Below are 12163 nucleotides of genomic sequence, written 5' to 3'. Positions count from 1 at the left end.
AGAATTACTTCGACAGAGGCTTAAAGCTAATTAAAATTGATCAGCCTTCCTGCCAGCCTGCTCCCAGAGGCGGTGGGGCGGGCAGGTACCGGAACAGCCCAGAACCTCCCATGACCCAGGCCTTCAGCTCACTCAGAGGGGCTGCGGGCTGGGCTCAGCCGCGTGCCTGTCACCCCCTCTCAAACGCCCCGCACCAACCCAGACAAAGCAAGAGGACAGTACAGATGCCCCCCAACAGCATCCCAGGGGGCTGCGGGCTCACCAGGGCACGTCCCTCCCTGGGAGAGGGTCAGCCGGACCCCAGAGACCCCCGCGCTCCCACACAGGCAGCGGGCTGCGACAGCAGGATGGGCCATGAGAAGAGGAACAGGCCTAACAGCACCCAGAAGCCTGTGCCAGACTGGTAGCTGGGGCTCAGCGTGACGGGACTGGGGCCCAGGGCCAGGCAGGGCTGCAGCGGCAGAGGGTACCGGTGCCCGGGGACCCGTATGCCCCACCTTGGACTCAGAGGAAGTTGCTCACCTGTCGGGAAGTTCTCCCCTCCCCCATTCTGATGTTCCATCCACCCTGCACACTCAGGAGCTTGTGCTCCAAAGAATGTCCCTTGTCACCACTAGGGGCAGACCCTGAGAGGCAGGGCCCAGGCTTCTGACCACCGCCCCCCCCCACCCCCGCCCTTCCCCCAGTGCTCCAGCGCCCAACACAGCAGGGGTTTGCTGGAGGGGGGCTTGCATGAGTGAGAAAGGGTGGGGAGAGGCCCAGAGGCCCTCCCGCCTCCCCCTGACTCCTGTCCTGGCACCCTCAGAGCATGCTGACCCCTCCTGTGCTGAGCTGTTTCCCTGCTGCTGGCTCACTGCTCCTCTCCTGACCAGAGGGGTGGACCAACGGTCATGGGAGCGGCCGCCACCCTGCTCGGACCCAGGCTGGCATCAGTGCCTGCCGGGACCCCTGGATCATGGCAGAAGGACATCCTGAGACCTGGAGGCTGGGACGTGAGAGATTGGCGGCTCTCCCTCTGGGCTGCCTAGAGCTGCTTCACACGGACAAGGCGCGGCTGTGTGGGCATTGCTAGGACCAGAGCTCGCCACGTTCCAGCCACGGGGGGTCGGGCTGAGTCGGTACCTGGGCAACCTCAACGCACCCCGAGCAGGGCGGCCTCCCAGTGCAGCCCGGACCATGGGAATGGATGCCCACTGGCTGGGTAAGCCATGTGTAAGGGTGTCCCCTTACCCAGACAGGTGGCTTGAGGTCAGTTCTCGTGACAGCGGGTGCTGGCTGACCCGGGGGCTGTCTGAGGATGGCACGTGTTGAGTCCACAAGCAATCAGAGGGGCTGCAGCCTGGATGCCTCCAGGGACAGAAGCCCCCACCCCACAGGACAGCCCACTCCTAGAGCCAAGCCGACATGGGATCCCTCCGAGGTCTCAGAGGCCAGCTGCAGCCCCCAAGCCTCAGGGCAGAGAGGACAGATCACGCTCAGCACTGATGCTGGTTCCCTCCCAGAGCTCACAAGCTGCGCCTCCCCCAGGGCCATCTCCTCGCCACAGAGAGGATCTGCCCCTGCCCCTGGGCCAGCTTATCCCCAGGCCTAGACCCCGCTTCTCTCTTCCTGCCCATCCACAGAGACACTCAGAGTTGTTTCTGCCGAGCCGCCAGACCACCCTGACCCCCCCGCCACCCACTTGCTGGGACACCCTCCACCGTGGATCCTCCTGCCTGCCTGGTGCCTCTCCTCTCCTCTCCCTGCGTGGGCACCACGGCCCCGTCCAGGGCCGTCAGTGGGCATCTGAGCAGGAGCACCGCTCTCGTTCTTGCCTGCCTCAGCTCCAGAAGGTGCATCCCTGCAGCACAGCCAGCCCTCCCCGGTCCCTCCCCAGTCCCCTGTTACTCCTGCCCTCTAGGAGGACAATGCCACGCTTGGGTGAGTTTCATGCCTCCCCAGCTGCCCACGGCTCAGCCCGCACACCCTTGAGAACAGGTCCAATCAGCTCTTAGAGGGACCCACCCCGAGCTCCCAAAACTCCCTCTGGAAACGACTTGCTCACTCCTCCTTCGAGAGGCTTGAACTAATCTCATCTACTTCTCTGTTAGACGCCCCCCCAGGCCCGGCCCCCTCCCCACATGGTGTCCAGATCAGCAGCTCTGCTCCAGGTTTTAGAGCAAAGGCTGGGGGCAGGGGGGGGAGACGTACATCCAGCCAAGCTCCATTGTCCTCTAAGCACAAGACCCTCACAGTTTCCATCTGAACCTGGAGAAAAGAACCACCCTGCCTCCTTCCTAGATTACAAGTGAGGACGAAGGCCAAGGGAGCCCCTCCATGATGAGACACATGGGCACAGGGGAGTAGAGGGGGAGGAGGGGGAGGAGAGGCGGGAGGAGGAGAAGGGGGGGAGAGGAGAAGGGGGAGGGGGAGGGAGAAGGAGGGGGAAGAGGAGGAGGAGGAAGGACGGGGAGAAGGGGAGAGGGAGGAAGAGGAAGAGGAGGGGGAGGGGGAGGAGGAGAGGGGAGGAGGGGAAGAGGAGGAAGCATGTGGGGGGGGGGACAGAGAGGGCTGGCACAGGCCTCCAGCCGCTGTCCTTGCTGGTGGCCCCATGGGTCCCTTGCAGCCCTGTGGCCCTGCACAGGTGACTTCCCCATCACAGAATTGAGGCCATCAGATCCACCGTCCTCCCTCAGGCCTGCAGGCACACCGAGTATCCCATCCGTCTCCTTACCCCTCCTTCCACCATAGGCCACCAGAGGGAAGGTGAGCATGTGGTCTCTTCAGGGAGGGGTCTTTCCAGGCCCCGGACCCTGAGCCAGGTCCTCTGGGAAAGAGACAGGCACAGGCGAGCCTGAGCCCCCTGGGTGGGCCAGGTGCCTGCCCCAAGGGCAGGGGCCACAGGCCCCATGGAGGCAGCCAAGCCCTGGAAGGTGACCCCGGGTGGTCGTGCTCCCCTGTGCGCAGCCTGGCAGCCCAACAGGGCACAGGCTGGGAAGGGGGAGATCCCACGGCCCCAGGGGAGGGGCGGGGCCACTGCGGGGTCCTACGGGGGCTGCTGTCCATCTGCGGGACCCCAGGGAGGAGGCAGCCGCCCCACATCCTCTGACAGCCACCCCATGTGGCTGTGACCGTGAACGCGGGTCGGGGCGCTCATCTGGTGGGGTGGGTGCTCCAGTGCAGTCCTGCTCCCACCCGGCTCGGCTCACGTCGCGCTCTCCCCGACTCCTGAGCCAGTACCGGTGGCTCCTCTTGCTTAGGCCGGCCCGGACTGACAGGCTAGTACCACGATATTTACTCCGTAATTTTTCTTACTTTTACACAGGTTTTGAAAAATTTGACCCCAACGTGACCTCTTCTCCAAGGGGAGGGCTGTGACCGGTGCCTCCGAGAACCGTCCCAGTGTGTGAGGGTCTCGCGCGTGTGCACCAATGTGGGAGGGCCCGGGGTCGGCAGGCCCCCATGGTTCCGGGAGCTTCCCCCCCCTTCCCCCCCCCCCCCCCAAAGCCCAGGCCTGAGAGGCCACAGTAGCCCGCAGGTGCATGGGGGCTTGGCGCCCTCTGCCGGCGGACTGTGGCCACTGCACTTCCATCGTCCTCAGTGAGGGGGCCCCCACAGCCCAGGGCTAGGGAGGGGGCACCCTCAGCCACTTCCCAGCTGCCCCAGGACCCAGGGGTCTGGGTCCCATCATCATCATCATCATCATCAATAGCACAGGGCCCCCGCCTCGCCACCTTCGCGCTCCAGTGGCAGTGAGCACATCCACACTGTGTGTGGCCACCACCACCGTCCATGCCTGGACCTTTTCCATCCACACGGAGGCTCTGTCCCCATTAGACACCAACCCCGTGTCCTCTCTGTCTCTATGGACTGGACCCCTCTCCAGACCCCACGGAAATGGACCCCTCCAGCGCGTGTCCTTCTGTGTCTGGCTCCTTCCACTCGGTGTCAAATTCTCCAGAGTCAGAGCGTCCTTTCCTGTCAAGGCTGACAATGCTCACACATTCATGATCACACACACACTCTCTCTCCACATTGCCTTCACCCCTTGTTTGTCTGTGCACATGGCTTCCTCCCCTGTCAAGGCTGACGGTGCTCTGCTGTCCGGATGTACATGTGATGTGTGTGTGTAGGGGCATGATGTGTATATGGTGCATGTACGTGTGATGTACATGTGGTGCTGTGCTATACAGATGGACCACATTCTATTTGTTCACCATCACCCACTTTCTCTTTAAGTGAACGAAGCAATTTTACTTTCATTTGATTTCAATTTTGTAAAATCCACCCGACAATGTTTTGAGGAGAATACGCCACAGTGTTATTCCTGGTCATTTCTGGATCTGGAGGGATTTGGAGTGATTTTTAATGTATGTTCCTTTCAGTTCATTCTCTCATTTTCCTGCAGGGCCACAAATGGCATTTACAGGGCTGTTTTGTGTCGTGTGTTGTGAGTGTGTGTTGTGAGTGTGTGTGTGCCTGAGCGGGCATGTGGTGCTCTTGCCCCTGTGCTGTGTGAACCATCAGCCTGTGCAGTCACGCGGACCCTCGCTCCGGCCGTCTCCTGGGACTGATGAGGGGACGGCCCCACACACTGCTGGATGCCCTGCCCCTGCTGAGAACCCACCACCCCTCTTCAGGGGCACCCAGGGCCGGGGCGCAGCTGTCCAGCCACAAATGGTGTCCTTGTGGCTGTGATCCTTAGCCAGCTGGTGACGGAGCTGTCCTGAGGCCACGGCCGGAGGAGGGGGAGGCAGGAGCGTGTGCGGAGTCTGGGTCATTCACTCGTGCATGTGCCTGTACCTTCCGGGTTTGCTCCAGCCCGAGTATGTGAGTGTGTGTGTGTGTGTGTGCATATGCGTGTGTCTGATGTATTGTGCATATGCATGTGTGTACGTGCACATGTGTGCTTGTCTGTTGTGCACATGTGTGTAAGTCTATGTGCACGTGTGTGTGTACCTTCTGGGTTTGCTCGAGCCCAAGTGTGTGTGTACATATGTGTGTGTTTCATGTGTTGTGCACATGCATGTGTGTATGTGTGTGCATGTGTGTGCATGCGTGTGGTGTTTGTGCATGTGTGCGTGCACATGTATGTTTGTGTCTTGTGCACGTGTGTGTGCACGTTTATGCATGTGCATGTGTGTATGTGCATGTGTGTGTATTTATGTGTGTGGTGTGTGCATGTGCATGTGAACTTGTATGGTGTGCACGTGTGTGTGCACATATGCATATGTGCGTGCATATGTGTGCATGTGTATTTGTGTTTGTGGTGTGTGTCTGTGTGTACATGTGTGTCTTGTGCACACACCCCTAGATCTGATGACAAACCGTGCTGCGGTGCATCCATGAGGGGCACTTCAGGAGGAGAGACCAGGTCAGCGGGCCACTCCCTTTGCCTGACCAGGGCTGGGTCCCCACCAGGTCCCGGGGGCAGGTGAGCCACGGTTTCCGCGAGAAAAGGAGGGCCTGCGGAGGGACAGAGTGTGCTCCAGCCCTTCAGAGGTCTGGGCTACGACCCCCTCTGACAGGGGAGACCCTGCCCCACACCCCCATCACTGAAGGACGGAGAGCACCCCAGGGTCTGCAGGGTTGGGGCTTAGGGGGAAGCTCGATGCACGGGGCCCACCGGCCACAAAGCCGGGGAAGGGGGGCTCTGGGGAAGGGTCGGGTACCTGGCTCCGCACCAGGCATGCAGGCCTCACTGTGAGCTTCATTTCCCCCTCTCTCCGGGAGTCGGGGTTCAGTACCAGGTGCTGAGGACACGTGGGGGGCAACAGGTGCGTCGTGACCACCGGCCACAACTGCCACCACCGCAGCGCCACTGGACGTGCCCTCGAAGGTGCGCAGGGCAGCCCGGCGCGGGCAGGGGGCCTCTGAGCACCAGCCCTCCGGGCGACCCTGGGGCTCCGGCCCAGAGGAAGGCATGACCCCCCCAGAGCGGGAGGACGGCAAGGTGCCCCTGCTGCGGGCCTGAGGGAAGCCCCTGACACAGTCCCCAACCGTGCTTCCAGACACCTGGCTGCAGGCCGCTGCTTAGTTGAGCAACTACAGTTCAGTGAGCTTGGAATCCAGCTCCCCTCCGCACCCCTCCCACCCCTCCGCCTCCATACCCCTCCCCCTCTGCAGACATTCCAGATGCCTGGCCCGGTTGACCAGGGCGCAGCCTGCACAAGCCGAGGCGGGGGCGGGGGGGGGGGGGGGTTGTCCAGGCCCAGGAGGCCATTGCAAATGAGCTGAGACAGCCCAGAGACGGGGCAGAGACCCTTCCCAGTGACGGCACAGAGACCTCTCCCAGAGACGGCACAGAGACACTTTCCAGAGACAACCCAGAGACAGCCTAGACATACCCCAGAGACTCCAGAGACCCCCCCGAGACACACCCCAGAGACACCCATAAGGACACCCCAGAGACATCTCACCAAAACATTCACAGAGACACCTTCCAGAGATAACCCAGAGACACCTCAGAGACACCCCCAAAGACACCCCTGAGACAGCACAGAGAGAGTACAGAGACAGCACAGAGACACTTCCCAGAGATAACCCAGTGATACCCCTGAGACAGCCCCAGAGACACCCCTGAGGCAGCCCAGAGAAAGCCTAGGGACACCCCCAGAAGTGCTCAGACACCCCAGAGGAATGCCTGGTGGTCTTTGGAGCAGCGGGAATTGGGGGGTCCCCACAGCTGGGAGAGCACACGAAGACAGGGACCAGAAGACAGGGTTCAGGGGGCTCAGAGGACCTGGAGATCAGCCCCCCCACACACACACCAAGCCCTCTGAGCGCCTGGCAACCTCCCTGGGATGAGGGGGAGGGGAGGGAGAAATAACCGTGTCCCCAGGAGCGTTGGCGGGGGGGGGTGTCTGTCCAAGCCTGCCGAGACAGGGGCCTGGCACCCACAGCCCCAGGGACAAGCTGGTCCCAGTGGTCCCATGCCCGGATGCGAAGGGGCCAGTGGAGACCATCACGTCTGTGACTAGACTCGCCCCGCCGTCGGCACGCACAGCTCTGGTTGCGGGTTGACCTCCCATATGGCTCTGCGGGCTGACCGCGCTGACCATCCGGAGCCCAGACATTGGTCCGTTCCTGTATGACTGCTCCGTGTCTAGGTCAGCAAGCGTCCCCCCCTGGGAAGTGGACTCACTGTTCCTGTTCACAAAATAGCATTTCTTGGCCGGGAGGCGTAACCCTAAAGTGCCTCCAAGGTATCATCACCGGCGCCTCCTGTAAGTCACACTTGACCTTGCGGTCGACCCGCCCCTGAGAAGCAGACTTCCAGCCACCAACATGCCCAACGTTTGTGGGATATGCCACGGCCCCGGGCAGTCTCTGTGTCATCCCAGCGAGCCTCGCCATAAGCTGTACCTGGAACAGGGCAGAATACTTCCACTCGTGTCCAATATTAGAATTTGTCATAAGGGAATGACTGTATTCGAAGCTGGACACCTTGTGTCGGCCCCTGACTCCCGGGTCTGTTACGAAGCCTCTCTAAGCCCGGCTGCTCAGTGCAGAGAGCAGACGAGCCCCTCGTGGGGCTGCCGCAGGGCTCGAACGGCGCAAGGCTCCCATTGGCGCCGACTCAGTGGGTCGCTGTGCATTCAGCATTGGCCCCGGAGGGGTCAGGGCTGCACGGACCGGGCCCTGTGAGACCCAGGACACCGGGCTCTACTCTGGGAGCTGGCAGTGCAAAGCTGAGCACCGGGCAGGGAGGAGATAGAGAAGCGGGGCGAAGGACCGTCTGGATGCCTATAAATACTGCACATTTCAGAAAAGATCAAGTCGGCTTCAAACCTCCAGCCCCCAAGGCACGTAGGAAGGAGATTCTGCCAACACCAGGAGCTGCTGAATGGAGTCTTGCTGACATGGGCCACCGGGCCTCTCGGAGAGACACTTCCCATCGCCAGGGGGACTTTCGAGGGGCTTCTGCTGGGACCCGCGGCACGACAAGGCAGTGTGGACCCCTCCCGAGGTGCCAGGCTGAGGGTCGCGTTTGGGGAACAGGCCCCCTTTTGAAAACAGGAGGCAGGAGCATGCGTCCCTCATTGAAGAACAAAAACCGGTTAACGTCGCAAATGTGGCCGAACAAGGCTCCCGTCGCTCATGTCTCCCTGGGCAAAAACAACGTGGCATCCAGCCACGGACAACAGTGACTTCGAGGGGCCATGGGTTCCAGCCCAGAGATGGTGAAACCCCGCTGCGGTCCAACACCGAGGGGAGCGGAGCGGGTGGCCGAGGTCCCAGCGACCGAGCAGGAAACCGCCCGCTCCCCCCTAGGGCTTTGTGTCTGTCACCAGCACCAAACTCCCACAGACGTGGGAGGCATCCCACCCACGTCTGCCTCGGCCCAGGGCACCCCAGCATTCTGCATCACACTCGCGTGTGTGCACACATCCACATGCACGTGCACACACACACATGCACGCACACACACACACACCATGGCCACCACCAGCGCACATCCCCAAGCTCCCACTGCCGCAGAGAGAGCTTTTGCAGACAGCCAGTGACGTACCCAGAAGCCAGCCCGAATCTGCGGGCCGGGGACTGCTTGGGAAAACAAATGGGAGGCGGTCGGCACATGGCTTGAAGTGGCAGGACAGAGAAAGCGTGTACGCCTAAGAATTCTGTGTCAGGAGGCAGCAAGGATTGTGGAGGGGGTGTCCATGGGTCTGAGAAAGCCTCAGCGGGAACAAAACTTCAAAGAACATGAAGAATCAAGGAGACACAACACCACACAAAACCCACAATTTTCCCAACTCAAAACACACCCGATAAACTCAAAACACAGGCGTTATGTCCAGACCGCCGCAAAAAAGTGGAGATCACGGTAAAGCAAGTCAAATGAATCTTTTCGTTTCTCAGTGGGTAGAAAAGTTGTGCTTAGGGGCACCTGAGGGGCTCAGTCGGTTAAGCGTCCAACTTCGACTCAGGTCACAATCTTGTGGTTCGTGGGTTGGAGCCCCGCATCGGGCTCTGTGATGACAGCTCGGAGCTTGGAGCCTGCTTCAGATCCTGTGTGTGTCTCTCTCTCTGCCCCTCACTGCTTATACTCTCTCTCTCTCTCTCTCTCTCTCTCTCTCTCTCTCTCAAAAATAAATAAAACATTTTTTAAATTTTTTTAAATAAAATACTTTATTGCAGGTTGCCCGGGTGGCTCAGTCAGTTGAGCGCCCGACTCTTGATTTTGGCTCAGGTCATGATCCCAGGGTCGTGGCACCGGGCCCCATGCCAGGCTCCACCCTGAGCATGGAGACTGCTTAAGAGTCTCTATCTCTCTCTGCCCCTCTCCCCTGCCCTCACAGTGTCTCTCTCTAAAATTAAAAGAAAACAACTGTTAAAAGCACTTTATGGCTAAAATGTGCTAACCATCCTCTGAGCTTCCGGTAAGTCATCATCTTTTTGCTGGCGGGGGGTCTGCCCGAGGCTGGCGGCTGCCGACCTATCAGGGTGGTGGCAGCTGAAGGCCAGGGTGGCCGTGGCCACTGCTCAGAATAAGACAACAGGGAAGTTCGCTGCACTGATGGTCTCTTCCTTTCACCAAAGTTTTCTCTTTGGCGTGTGGTGCCGTTTGACAGCGTTTTACCCACAGAACTTCTTTCAAAATTGCTCAGACCCTGCTGCAGCCCCCTCCACGAAGTCCACATGATATCCTGGGTCCTCTGTTGTCATTCCCACAATCATCATGACCCTGGATTTGAACTATACTTTAGATCACATGGACCCGACAGACACGTACAGGACATCCATCCAACAGCAGCACAACAGCATTCTTCTTGAGAGCACATGGAGCTTCCTGCTGAATGGATCACACGTCAGATAACAACACAAGTCTTAGCAAGTTTATGATTTGAAGTGTACCACCTGTCTTTTCTGACCACGGCGGTATGAAACTGGAAATCAGTAACGGGAGGAAAACTGTCTCACTCACAAATAAGAAGAAATTATACAAAACACCCATGAGCAACCAATGGGCTAGAGAAGAAATCAAAAGGGCAAGAAAAAAACATTTTAAAGCAAATAAAAATGAAAACACAACACACCAGAACTTATGGGATGCAACAAAAGCCATTCTAAAAGAGAAGTTTCGGGGCGCCCTGGGGGGCTCAGTCGGTTAAGCGTCCGACTTCGGCTCAGGTCACGATCTCATGGTTCGTGGGTTCCAGCCCCACGTCGGGCTCTGTGCTGAGAGCTTGGAGCCTGGAGCCTGCTTCGGATTCTGTGTCTCCCTCTCTCTCTGCCCCTCTCCTGCTCACGCTGTGTCTCTCTCTCAAAAATAAATAAAAACATTAAAAATTATATGACCATCTCAATAGATGCAGAAAAAGTAGGGGCGCCTGGGTGGCTCAGTCGGTTGGGCATCTGACTTCGGCTCAGGTCATGATCACACGGTCCATGAGTTCGAGCCCCGCATCGGTCTCTGTGCTGACAGCTCAGAGCCTGGAGCCTGTTTCAGATTCTGTGTCTCCCTCTCTCTCTGACCTTCCCCCATTCATGCTCTGTCTCTCTCTGTCTCAAAAATGGATAAATGTTAAAAAAAATTTTTTTTAAGTATTTGGCAAAGTACAGTACCCTTTCATTATAAAAACACTCAACAAAAGTGGGTATAGAATGAACATACTTCAACATAATAAAGGCCACATATGACAAGCCCACAGCTAACCTCATACTCACCAGTGAAAGGTTGAAGACTTTTCCTCTAAGATCAGGAACAAGAGACAGACAACTACTCTCACCACTTGTATCCAACACGGTACTGGAAGTTCTAGCCAAAGCAATTAGGCAAGAAAAAAAAATAAAAGACATCCAAATCAGAAAGCAAAAAGTGAAATTTCCTGTTTACAGATGATATTATCTTATATATAGAAAATTCCACCCAAAATAGGTCATAGGGGGCAGGCTGATGAAGGGCCCAGGGGATCTCTCTGGATCAAAAATAACAAGTTGAAAATGTAATTTGAAAAAAATAAATAAACAAAACTTTAATGAAAAACTTTAAAGACCTAAAAATATGTGTTTATGGATTGAAAAATTCAATTATCGTGGGTGTTAATTGCTCCCAAATTGATTTCCAGAGTCAGCGCAACCCCAGTGAAAATCCCGAGGTTAACCCTGAGTCTCAGGGAAGAGGAGAGTCCTGACAGTCTTGAAGGACTCCCAAGCTTTTAGGCGTCCTGGGCCTTCCAGGAAAGCCTGTGGCATAGGAGCACAGGGCACAGCGGATCGTGGCTGGGGGCCCGTCTGCAGCACCGGCTCCCCCATGCCCTTCTACTCCCAAAAGGGGAACTGCTGTCCTGTGGGCTGCCTTCTCACCGTGTGGATGGTCTCCCTCGCCGTGCAGAAGCTTTCTGTTCAGTGCAGCGAATTTCTGCTTCGGTTGCTGGTGCTTTCATGTCACAACCAAAACATTGCCAGGGCGCTCCGCCAAGGAATTTTTCTCCTATCTATGTTTTCTGCTAGGAATTTTACAGTCTCAGGTCCCATGTTTAAGTGTCTAACCCATGTTCAGTGATTTTTTTTTTTTACTTTAAAAAAAATTTTTTTTAATTTATGTATTTTTGAGAGACAGAGCGTGAGCAGGAGAGGGACAGAGAGAGAGGGAGACACAGAATCTAAAGCAGGCTCCGGGCTTCAAGCTGTTAGCACAGAGCACAACGCAGGGCTCAAACTCACAAACTATGAGATCATGACCTGAGCCAAAACTATGAGATCATGACCTGAGATCAGGACGCTCAACCAACTAAGCCGCCCAGGCGCCCCCACACAGGATACTTCTAAGAAATCCTTTTTCTTTTTTTAATGTCTATTTATTTTTTAGAGAGAGACAGAGACAGAGTGCGAGTGGGGGAGGGGCAGAGAGAGAGGGAGACAGAGAACCCAAAGCAGGCTCCAGGCTCCGAGCTGTCAGCACAGAGCCCAAAACAGGACTCGAACCCACAAGCCATGAGATCATGACCTGGGCCGAAGTCAGACACTCAACCGACTGAGCCGCCCAGGCGCCCATAAAGTGTTACAGTTTTCAGTATAAAGCTTTTTCACCTCCTTGGGTAAATGTATTCCTGAGTGATTTATTGCTTTGGATGCTATTGTAAATGGGATTGTTCTGTTTATTTGTCAGACATTTCGTGCTTAGCATATAGAAACACAACTGACTTCTCTATGTTGACTGTGTATCCTGCACTTTTAC

The 12163-nt window shown here is 57.2% G+C and overlaps 1 long non-coding RNA gene across 1 annotated transcript; it reads right to left on the bottom strand.

Moving 5' to 3' along the window:
* Positions 1-9203: 9203 nt before the first annotated feature.
* On the bottom strand, positions 9204-11580 carry LOC123381219. The gene is made up of 3 exons (XR_006587977.1): positions 11290-11580; positions 10651-10741; positions 9204-9772 (listed from the first exon to the last, which is right to left on the bottom strand). It is a non-coding gene; the product is annotated as an uncharacterized LOC123381219 (long non-coding RNA).
* Between the last annotated feature and the right edge of the window lie 583 nt (positions 11581-12163).

Source organism: Felis catus, chromosome A2 (assembly GCF_018350175.1).
Source record: "Felis catus isolate Fca126 chromosome A2, F.catus_Fca126_mat1.0, whole genome shotgun sequence".
NCBI lineage: Eukaryota > Metazoa > Chordata > Mammalia > Carnivora > Felidae > Felis > Felis catus.
The sequence above is the reverse complement of the archived record's forward strand: the minus strand, read 5'-3'. Positions and strand labels throughout refer to the sequence as shown.